Genomic DNA, 10,720 nt, shown 5'->3' with positions numbered 1-10,720 from the left:
CTTCAGGGTTTATTTGCCCAGGTTTTGCAATACAACAAAGTTCAGAGAGTCCTGCTGTGGAGTCATCTTTGTAAGCCTGAGAACCAGGCAAAGCATTCTTGAGTTCAGTCCAAAATGACTTCCTAGCTCAACACAATGTAACAAATGCTACCTAGGGCAGTGGTGGCGAACCTATGGCACGTGTGCCAGAGGGGACACTCAGAGGCCCCTCTGTGGGCACGTGTGCCGTTGCCCCAGCACAGAGCCAGCAGAAGGCAAGGGCAGCGTGTAGAGTCCTCAGCTCAAATGGGGTAGCCGAGCAGCCACCTTCTCCTGCCCGGCACCAATGGGAGGCACTGGGCAGGGCGCGTCATGCGGGAGCCAGCCGGGGAGGATGGAATCGCTGGCAAGCCTAAAGAAGCCACTTTGTTCTAGTGCCAGGTAGCCAGGCAGGGCTGCCTCTGCCCCGTCCTCATCGCCCCTCACCCAGCACCAGGGCTCCAGGCCCCACCGGCCTCGCCATGCCATGATCGCCTCCCACTTGCTGGCATACTTCTTCACTGAGCTCAACCACAGCCAAGTGCAGCTGGTGAGGGTATGCCCAGGGCCACACCAGACGCCCTGCATAGGGGCCGGTCAGGGCTGGGCGAAGGAGCAAGGAAAACACTGTTGAATTTATTTTCTCTAAAAGCTGCTCCGGCTGCTGCAGAAACAAGTATTTTATCCTAACAGAGAAGATGAGTAGCTCCTAGAGAAGACAAACCTAGTCTCATGGTGGTGATGTCAAAACATATTAACTACCCTTACCTTCATGAAGGCAAACAACAGTGTTGAGAATGTGTAATTGTTGGGTTAATGAATGGGAAAAAGATCTATATGCATCTTCTCTTTCAATGCAAACGCTGAGAGAGCTTGCCTGGACTTCACACAAATTCCCCAGATACAGTGCAATATGGTAACCAGGTAGTTCTTTCTTCAGGGCTAAACAGGAGTCAGAGTAGTGACAGCTACTGCAGATTATGCACCAGTTCAGGTTAAATTGCCATGTTGGCACTTTGCGATAAATAAGTGTGTTTTGGGTTGCAGTTTGGGCACTCGGTCTCTAAAAGGTTCGCCATCACTGACCTAGGAGTTTTGTGACAGAGCAGTCCTGTGCAGGGTGTATGAGATGCCTTTCAGCAGTCAGAGCAGGTGGAATTTATCAAGGGACCGTTCAGACAAAATTCCTACGTGACGCTGACCTTGTGACAGGCTACTTATCACAATGTCACAATCTTTCGCCTGGGAGACCAAGCTCAAGAAAACAATCTCCACTTGTTTCCTGGAAAACCCATTTTTTAAAAGGTTGAGCTAGAAAGGAAATTGGCTCTTGAATGTTAGTGCTGTGCTTAAATCCCAGCTTTAAATGCTACAATCACATTACTGCTTATTTTATAATCAGGCAAGTAATGATGCTTGAGCAACACACAACCAGGAAAAAATCTTCTCTTTGGTGAGGAATCTCTCCTTGTTACTGATGGGAGCCAGAACTTCCAAGTTCTTTCTGGGCAGCTCTGGCATATTTCTGTAGTGAACGAGTTAATCAATAGATAAGGCCGGAAGCAGGTGATTTGCAGGATCTACTGCAGAGCAATCTATATTTAAAAATGTATGTTTGCTTAAATATGGATATATTTATACAAATGCAGACAAGCTGAATGATCGCAAATGGAAAGGAAAGGCACAACTTCTTGCTACAAACCCAGTCAGCAGTGGGTAGTTTATATAAGACGTTTTGATGTTCGCATCATCTCGTATGCGGAACAATTCCTTGGGTATTAAAAAAAACCACCTTTGTGCACTTTGTGACAGGTGAGTCTCTAGGGTGAATCCTTCAGGAAGTTATTATTGGGTAAACAAGCATCAGTTGCTGGAAAAGAGTCAGGGCCCTGGTTTGCAGCAGTGAATGGCAATGTTCCAAGCAGCCTGTCTTCTTCGTTTCCCACAATACCCTGCAGTGATGCTACACCAGTAACGCCGTAGGAAATTGGAATGGTGGTTGCTTAGAGGGTGGTGGGTGAATATTATTTCTTCTAAGTGGAGCCCAGAACAGATGGCAGCAGTGGGTCGTGCCAGGGCCCTGGAAGATGCCCAAGGATGGTGAGCGCTGACACCAACCCTGCAGGGACCAATATCCCATTTTGGCTACTTGCCTGGTTTTGACCTGCTTCAGGCTGCCTGTCATTTTTACCAGCCCACTTAATCTTATCCCGCTACATCTCCCATGTTCATTTGGTTGATTGCCACTGTCTGCAGATTAAGAATCCAGCAGACCATGATATCAATGTCCCCCCCACCCCCTTATCTTTCACCACCATGCAGCCCAGATGCATGATTTATCACACCAGCAGTAACTAGGGGGACTGCGGTAGGAGCAGACAGATGGCGGATAAGATGCAGGCGCTGAGCCCTGATATGGGTGTGGCAGTGGAATAGTCCCTAAAACTCCTGAGCCCCCCTGCAGGGGGTGGCTCATCATGAACGCAGCTGAGAAACAAATGGAAAACGGAGATCCCTGTTCACTAGCCTTCACTAGCACAGAAACACAAGTGTACATCAGTCAAAGCTTTTATTGGACAGGCTCTGTGATGGAGTGGGTTATGAAAGCAAGAGGGGTGTAGGACTCCCCACCTTCTGGCTATCATGGGGCTCCTGTGTCCCCAGGTCAATGACAGAGGTGGCCTGCAGGGAGACAGGTTTGTCATTAGCTGCAACTGAGATGATTTTACCTTAGAAAGAGTGAAAACTGATAAGAATAATGTAATTATCTCAATTTATAGCTAATCTAGTACATTGGTATCATCATCACTTCTGTCATTTCTCAGACTTCCAGGCTTCTACCACAATTTTCCTACTTATTTCAGATGTTAGCTCTGTGAGATATGTATATGGAACTGATTGTCAAGAGGCTTAAGGCTGGCAGTGAATCATCATGGAAGGTTAAGATAGTATTGCTAGATCTCCAGACCCCTATGCAGAAACTGTCACGGTGTCTGGAATGTTCAGTGATTATCACACAAATAATTTGTGTTTGCTAATAGCAAAATCCATAATCCAGTTAAGCTCAAACACTTGGATCTAAACTGCTTTTAGTCACCATATGAAATCTAAGCCAGCCAACTGAGCTGAGGAGGTCTATGGAATAGGCAGCCTGGTCCACACCTCAGATCAGATTCAAGATGCTAATACCGTTTCAGTGATGTCACATGATCTTACATCTCTAATTTAGCATTTTACAATCATCCTGAACATCAAATCCTGCACTGTGTTTACAAAATGACGGGGCCATTTGTTATCTTATGTCAGCCCAAGCTTCCCAACTCATCTGTCACATCCCCCCCCCCCCCTTTGACATGATTTGCTGGAGGGTGTAATGTATATTCAGAAAAGTTTGGATTACATCATAGTCAAGTGCATCAAAATTAGACTCTGTGGTGCCACATTCATTCCTTTTCCCTAAAGATCTAGGGGTACATGACTCCCATAATTCCCTGCTTCTTCCACAAACAACTCTGCAGCTAATACACACAGAGGCCAGCAATTGAGGGAAGTGATGGTTCCCAGGCCGGCCCACCTCTTATTGTGTTGAATTCCCAGGCAATGGACCTTCATACCCACCTAATATCTGCCATCTTCTTCACTAGGCATGCTTTGGACTGCAGAATACTTTCCCCCAGCTGATGGCACTAAACACCACAGCATTAGCTCTGAAGACCTATGGGGAGGGGAAAAAATAAAAGACAGAAGCTAAAGCCTCAAAGAACCAAGGACCATGGAGTTGGAAGGGACCCTGCGGGTTCAACCCCCTGCAATGCAAGAATACTAAGGCATCCATGAAAGATGACCACCCAACATCTGCTTAAAAACCTGCAAGGAAGGAGAGTCTATCACTTTCCGGAGAGTCCATTCCATCCTTAAAGACAGAGTCCAGCAGAAACTCCAGGCCAAGTTAGCAGGACTATACACAACCCCTTTGAGGCACCTGCCTGTGTTTGGTCACTTCCTTCAGATTCATACAAGCAACGCCACATGCCATTTTTTACACAAGCACACTCCAATGAGCTGTTACTGAATGGCGCTCCTTACCCTAGACTCCACCCTCTGGTGCATGTGGAACTGCTCCATCAGCCTGGTCCCCAGGTACATTGGTAGCTGCAGAAGAGCAGATCAGGCTATTGGGCTATCTAAATCAGGTTTGGTCTTTCTAGGAGATAGAAAAGGATGATGCCTTCTGTGGAAGTTGATGGGAAATAAGGCAATAAAGCTGATGTGGAAGATAGGTAAAACAAGGCGATAGCAAGTGCAGCTCTCACTGACACAAGAGTCAATAAAACTAAAGAGTATCCATTTCCCAGAGGCAAAGGGTCTTGACCTTTCCGGCAGCTCATTTGTGTGATCTTCAGATGGATGGAAGAGATTCCTTATATATCATTTGATAGTTCATCACTCACTGATATTACTTCATCGCTCTCAGATAAATGTGTGAAAAATATTGTGCCCAGGGTTATATTAGGTAGTTTGAATGTTCTATCTGCTGTGGTTCATCTGTGATGACTGTTTCACCTGTGGAAGTCATCACTTGATGTTACGTTCATCAAGGGATGAGTGGGCCTTTAATAGAACCACATTTTAAAAACACAACACAAAATAGTTATCCATTCATACTGTTCTGAACACAAACACAGCCTGTCATAGTTTATACAGTTGATATGGATTTACAACATTTATTGTGCAGTGTTTATTGCTGTGTTGATCCTACAGGAACAGAGGCACAGAATTAGTAAGACCTTTTACTGGACCAACAACCAGTGTCATGATGAATCACTGATCAAACAATAAAGGATATTGTTGCACCATATTCCAAGGATTGTAGAATTGTAGAGTTGAAAGGGACCACAAGAGACATATAGTCCAATCTCCTGCAATGCAGGAATCTTGTGCCCAACATGGGGTTTGAACCCACGACCCTGGAATCAAGGGTCTCTATTCTATTATGCCTTCTAATTGTTTGTGTAAACATGGTCCAACATGGAGGAAAAGAGATTCATCCATAGACTGGCCATTCAAAAGTAGAAATCTGTGGTTCTACATTATTGCTATTACTGTTATTTAAAATAATGTAAGGTTTTCCATGGAGATAATCCATGGTTATGGCAAGGACTTGGTGTACTGAATAAATAAATATTTTTAGTGCCAATGCCGAAATCTGCAATCTATATAAATTATGCAAGTTGGGGGAATGTGTACACTTCTCTTATTTTGCATAATTCATTCTTCAATTATTTATATTTTGCATAATTTATTCTGCCTTTGCTAGTCAAGGGAAGGGCAAAGAACACGGAAGACTTGTTCCTCTGCTGCTGCTAAACTTATACAGCTACCTTTCCAGGTTCTGAGATTTCAGCAGATATTGCCCACGTTGCTTTTCAGCACACCTTCACAGCCAAAAGGGCTAGAGGCTTCATTTTTCAAAAACCACAAAAGCTGAGATTAACATGAAACATCCTGTTCTCAGTACAGAATGCTGTGCTCTTTTAGAATTTGATATACATATATATACTGTATAGCCCTGGTTATGCCTCTTAAAATCCTTCACCACTTGAGGGTGCTGTGATACAAACATGAATTTCAGAAGACCTGTAGGGCTTTACAACCTCATGGTTAGATTATTTCAAGTAAAAAAAAAAAAAAAAAAAGAATTCACACTTAGGTTTTCTCTGAATCGCTGCAATCCATGCCACAGTATTGGTCCCAGTCCCCATACCCCTGCATGCTACAGTTGGCCATGAATGAGCATCCCTATGCACACATTCTCTGTGGTCAATGCTCCTAGCTTTAATAATGCCAACTATCAGCTTTTGGGGGGTGGAGGCAGAGCAAAGGGAAAGCTTGGATTAAGAATTCTGGCTCCCAGGCAAGTAGATCATTGGCCATGCTGATCACCTGTCAGGGAAGTCTGGCACAAACTTGATCAAGCAAGCAAGAGCCACCAGGGACTAGGGATGCTGGTGAAGATCTCGTGAGCCATACCAGGCTCAGAAATGAACTCTGGGGGCTCATAAAACCACTTTAAATGAGAGGTGAGTGTTACAAGCCCCCAAACTCTTATCTGGCTTAGTTCACATGCTTTTCTGATATGTATTATTACACTGCTGTAAGTTCTGAATAACTGAGATCTTGGTGAAGGCACAGAGAGGCTGGGGCCTAGCACAGCAGAAGATACACATCAGTTTTCCCCGATCTAGTGCCCTCAAGATGTTGCACTATAACTCCCATCATTCCTGACCATTGGCCATGCTGGCTAGGGCTGATGGGAGTTGTAGTCCAGCAAGCAGTGGGCAGGGAAGGCCAGCCTACATAAGCCTTGACACCAAATGATCCATGGAAAGCAAGTGAGAGCAATGCCAGGTTCACACTCCCGATGGACTGCCACTCCCAGGCCACCTAACACCAACTAGCCTGTGGAAAAGAGACTTAAGGCAGTTATTGGAATTCTATGTGGTTAAAGCTGCCCATTAAATCAGCATCATCTAGTATGAGGGAACGAACATGAAAAGGTGTGCAGAAATGGTATGAGACTGTTTCAAATGAATATATCTAATTGTCAAGGAGGGAGGTGGGAGCAGATCAACAATAACTCACAAGGCGTCTGTGAAGTTAACTCTTTATTCAAAGAAACAAACAGCTCAGGAAGACAGGCCCAGTGAGCACAGCAACTCTTTCCAGCAGATCTTGCCCCATTGAGGCAGTTGCAAGGACTGAACACTCCCACTTCCCCACAACTCCCTAAGTCTCCTTCCCATGCAACCTGAGACTTCTTTGCCATGTCTGTCTATGCTCCTTTTCATACCTTCATGGGTTCTGGGAGACCAGGAGGGAGGGGGAGACTCCCTGGCTTCCTTCAGCAGCCTGCCTGATCTCTGCCTTTTAGCTTCCCTCCTCTCCAGCCTCTGCCACTGCCTGATTCTGGACTGCTCTCTGCCACAGCCTCCTCCTGCTCACTAAAGCTTCTGACCCTTTCAGCTTCCGACGCCTCCTCCCTTCAGTCTGCTCCCCCTTCTCCCTCTGACCACTCATTGTCATCCCACCACCAGTCCCCTGGCTCTGAGCCTTCTTCCCCTGGGGGTTCCCTTGGGGGGTTCCCCAGCTGGTGCCTCCCACTACTCCTCTGCCTCCAGCCAGTCCATGATACTAATTTGAAACTGTTAGAGAGGATATACATACGTCATTCCAGCATATGTGGTAGACTTGTGAAAAAGTGTTGCAGTTTTGGCCAGTGGTCTTTGCAGAAATTCCTGAAATGACTGGACATTAAGTGATGAAATCTCCAGAATTGTTCCTGTTAAACTTTTTTTTTCTATTCAAAACAACCATGGGGATGGCCATTCCAAACCTCTAATTGAATAGATTCTTGCTGCTGCGTGGCAAGTTGTTGCTCAATGGACCAAAAGAGTGCCTCAGTAGCTAATTGGTATAAGATGGGATGGCAAGTCACTTGGGTGGATAAATTAATGAATAATCTAAAGAAGTATAAAGATTCTTTTGCAGCAGATTGGCACTGTTCTATTGCTTATACAAGCAAAGATCATAGAATCATAGAATCATAGAGTTGGAAGAGACCACAAGGGCCATCGAGTCCAACCCCCTGCCAAGCAGGAAACACCATCAGAGCACTCCTGACATATGGTTGTCAAGCCTCTGCTTAAAGACCTCCAAAGAAGGAGACTCCACCACACACCTTGGCAGCAAATTCCACTGTCGAACAGCTCTTACTGTCAGGAAGTTCTTCCTAATGTTTAGGTGGAATCTTTTTTCTTGTAGTTTGGAACCATTGCTCCGTGTCCACTTCTCTGGAGCAGCAGAAAACAACCTTTCTCTCTCCTCTATGTGACATCCTTTTATATATTTGAACATGGCTATCATATCACCCCTTAACCTCCTCTTCTCCAGGCTAAACATGCCCAGCTCCCTTAGCCGTTCTTCATAAGGCATCGTTTCCAGGCCTTTGACCATTTTGGTTGCCCTCCTCTGGACACGTTCCAGTTTGTCAGTGTCCTTCTTGAACTGTGGTGCCCAGAACTGGACACAGTACTCCAGGTGAGGTCTGACCAGAGCAGAATACAGTGGCACTATTACTTCCCTTGATCTAGATGCAATACTCCTATTGATGCAGCCCAGAATTGCATTGGCTTTTTTAGCTGCCGCGTCACACTGTTGGCTCATGTCAAGTTTGTGGTCAACCAAGACTCCTAGATCCTTTTCACATGTACTGCTCTCAAGCCAGGTGTCACCCATCTTGTATTTGTGCCTCTCATTTTTTTTGCCCAAGTGTAATACTTTACATTTCTCCCTATTAAAATTCATCTTGTTTGTTTTGGCCCAGTTCTCTAATCTGTCAAGGTCATTTTGAAGTGTGATCCTGTCCTCTGGGGTGTTAGCCACCCCTCCCAGTTTGGTGTCATCTGCAAATTTGATCAGGATGCCCTTGAGTCCATCATCCAAGTCGTCGATAAAGATGTTGAATAAGACCGGGCCCAAGACAGAACCCTGTGGCACCCCACTAGTCACTCTTCTCCAGGATGAAGAGGAACCATTGATGAGCACCCTTTGGGTTCGGTCAGTCAGCCAGTTACAAATCCACTGAGTGGTAGCATAGTCAAGACCGCATTTTACCAGCTTCTTTACAAGAATATCATGGGGCACCTTGTCAAATGCCTTGCTGAAATCAAGGTAGGCTACATCCACTGTGTTCCCTTCATCTACCAGGCTTGTAATTCTGTCAAAAAACGAGATCAGGTTAGTCTGACACGACTTATTTTTCAGAAATCCATGCTGACTATTGGTGATCACAGTATTCCTTTCTAGGTGCTCACAAACTGTTTGCTTAATGATCTGCTCCAGAATCTTCCCTGGTATTGATGTCAGACTGGCTGGGCGGTAATTATTTGGGTCCTCTCTTTTCCCCATTTTGAAAATAGGGACAACATTTGCCCTCCTCCCGTCTGCCGGGACTTCGCAAATAAATATCCCAGAAGTATACAAAATTTTCTGGCTGTTTTGAACATTGTGGGTTTGAATTTTGATACTTCCTGATGGGTTATACTGACAGATAAATGTTTTAAAATTTATTTTACTCCCCTTTTCCCCTCTGTGTTATGAGGCAGGGATTGTTCTGTACTGTTAAAATTGTGTTCTTAATTTTTTTAAGTAATAAACATAAAGTGGGGGGGGGGGATAGAACACCAGGTGCCTGTTTCAGCGGCACAGTTGTTGTTTTAAAGTATATCCACCGCTGTCCGCGGATGAGCAGAATGGACTTCCACACAAGCTATGGGACTTCATCTTTCTTTCCTTCCCCTTGCTGCCCCTGCACACCCTCATTATCTACTCTGGACCATGCTGATCTTCTCTGTATCATTCCAATTTTAGCATATGTGCTGCCGAAGCAAGTTTTATGTAAAGAAGTTAAAGCATAGAATAATTATGATATGTAGCAGAATTGGCATTTTGAGGAAACCATGGAGGGGTGGATGGGAAGTCAAATGTGGATGGTGGAGTGTTAATTTGAAAATGTTGTACAATTACCTTTTATTTTTCAGAATATATGTATATTCTGAAATAAGGCCCCCGGCCCGGACATGGTCCCGTTGGACCTTTTCCTGACTGATCCTCTTTGGTGGAGTGAACAGCTGACTCCTGTATTCACCGCTATCTCTTCCGCCCTAGACATCCCCGACTCCTGGAGAGAAGCTACAATAGTTCCAATTTTCAAAGGCGGCCAGCCAAACACCCCTAGGAACTATCGCCCCATCAGTTTACTATCTATTCCAGGGAAAATATTTGCCGCTGTTTTACTGGAAGAACGTCTTTCATGGGTACATGAGAGAAACATTCTACCGCCAGAACAGATTGGATTCCGGAAGTCAGCATCAACCATGGACCACTGTCTAACTCTTTATCACCTTGCCAGTAAATACACTGCACCAAGGCAAGGCCACCTGTTTGCCGCTTTCATGGACCTGGAGGCCACCTTTGACTCCATCCCTAGGCAAAGATTACGGTCCAAACTTGCCCATCTGGGAATTGATCTGCACCTCCTCTCCTTAATTATTTCCCTTTATTCAAACACCACAGCTCGCGTTCGAATTGATCCCAACGGCTCCCACCTACTAGCATCGGATGCTCGAATGAGAGGTGGCTTCTCCAATCTGATCTTAAGAGATATTCATAATTCTCCTTGGAAAACTACAATTAATCTCAAATTCCGCTCTCTTCTCAATTTGAACCGCAAAACTGTTTTTAACTTAGAGTGTATTAGCCCGGCGGCCCTACCTCTAATCAAAAAGAAGCTACAGCAACTTGACTTCTCTAACACAGCTTCCCATGCAAGAGGGCCGTGTTCAGGCTTAGCCCTAGCTATTCCACCCCCTGAAGGGATCCCTCTATACTGCTTCACAATTCCTTCGGAGGCTAAGCGAAGGGCCTTTACCTGTGCCCGTCTCAACTGTTTTCCTACAGCAGTTCTGTCGGGTCATTACTCCAGAGTTTCCATCGCAAATAGAACATGCACCTGCAATGACACGGCTCTGGAGACTATGGAACATGTAATGCTCTTCTGTCCCAACTGGACAGATGAAAGATCTCGGTTTCTAACTCCTCTCGTGAACAAGCTTCATCTCCCAATCCAGCCTTGGATAGTGTC

Source organism: Podarcis cretensis (genome assembly GCF_951804945.1).
Source record: "Podarcis cretensis genome assembly, chromosome: 5".
Lineage (NCBI taxonomy): Eukaryota > Metazoa > Chordata > Lepidosauria > Squamata > Lacertidae > Podarcis > Podarcis cretensis.
Note: the sequence above shows the minus strand (reverse complement) of the source record.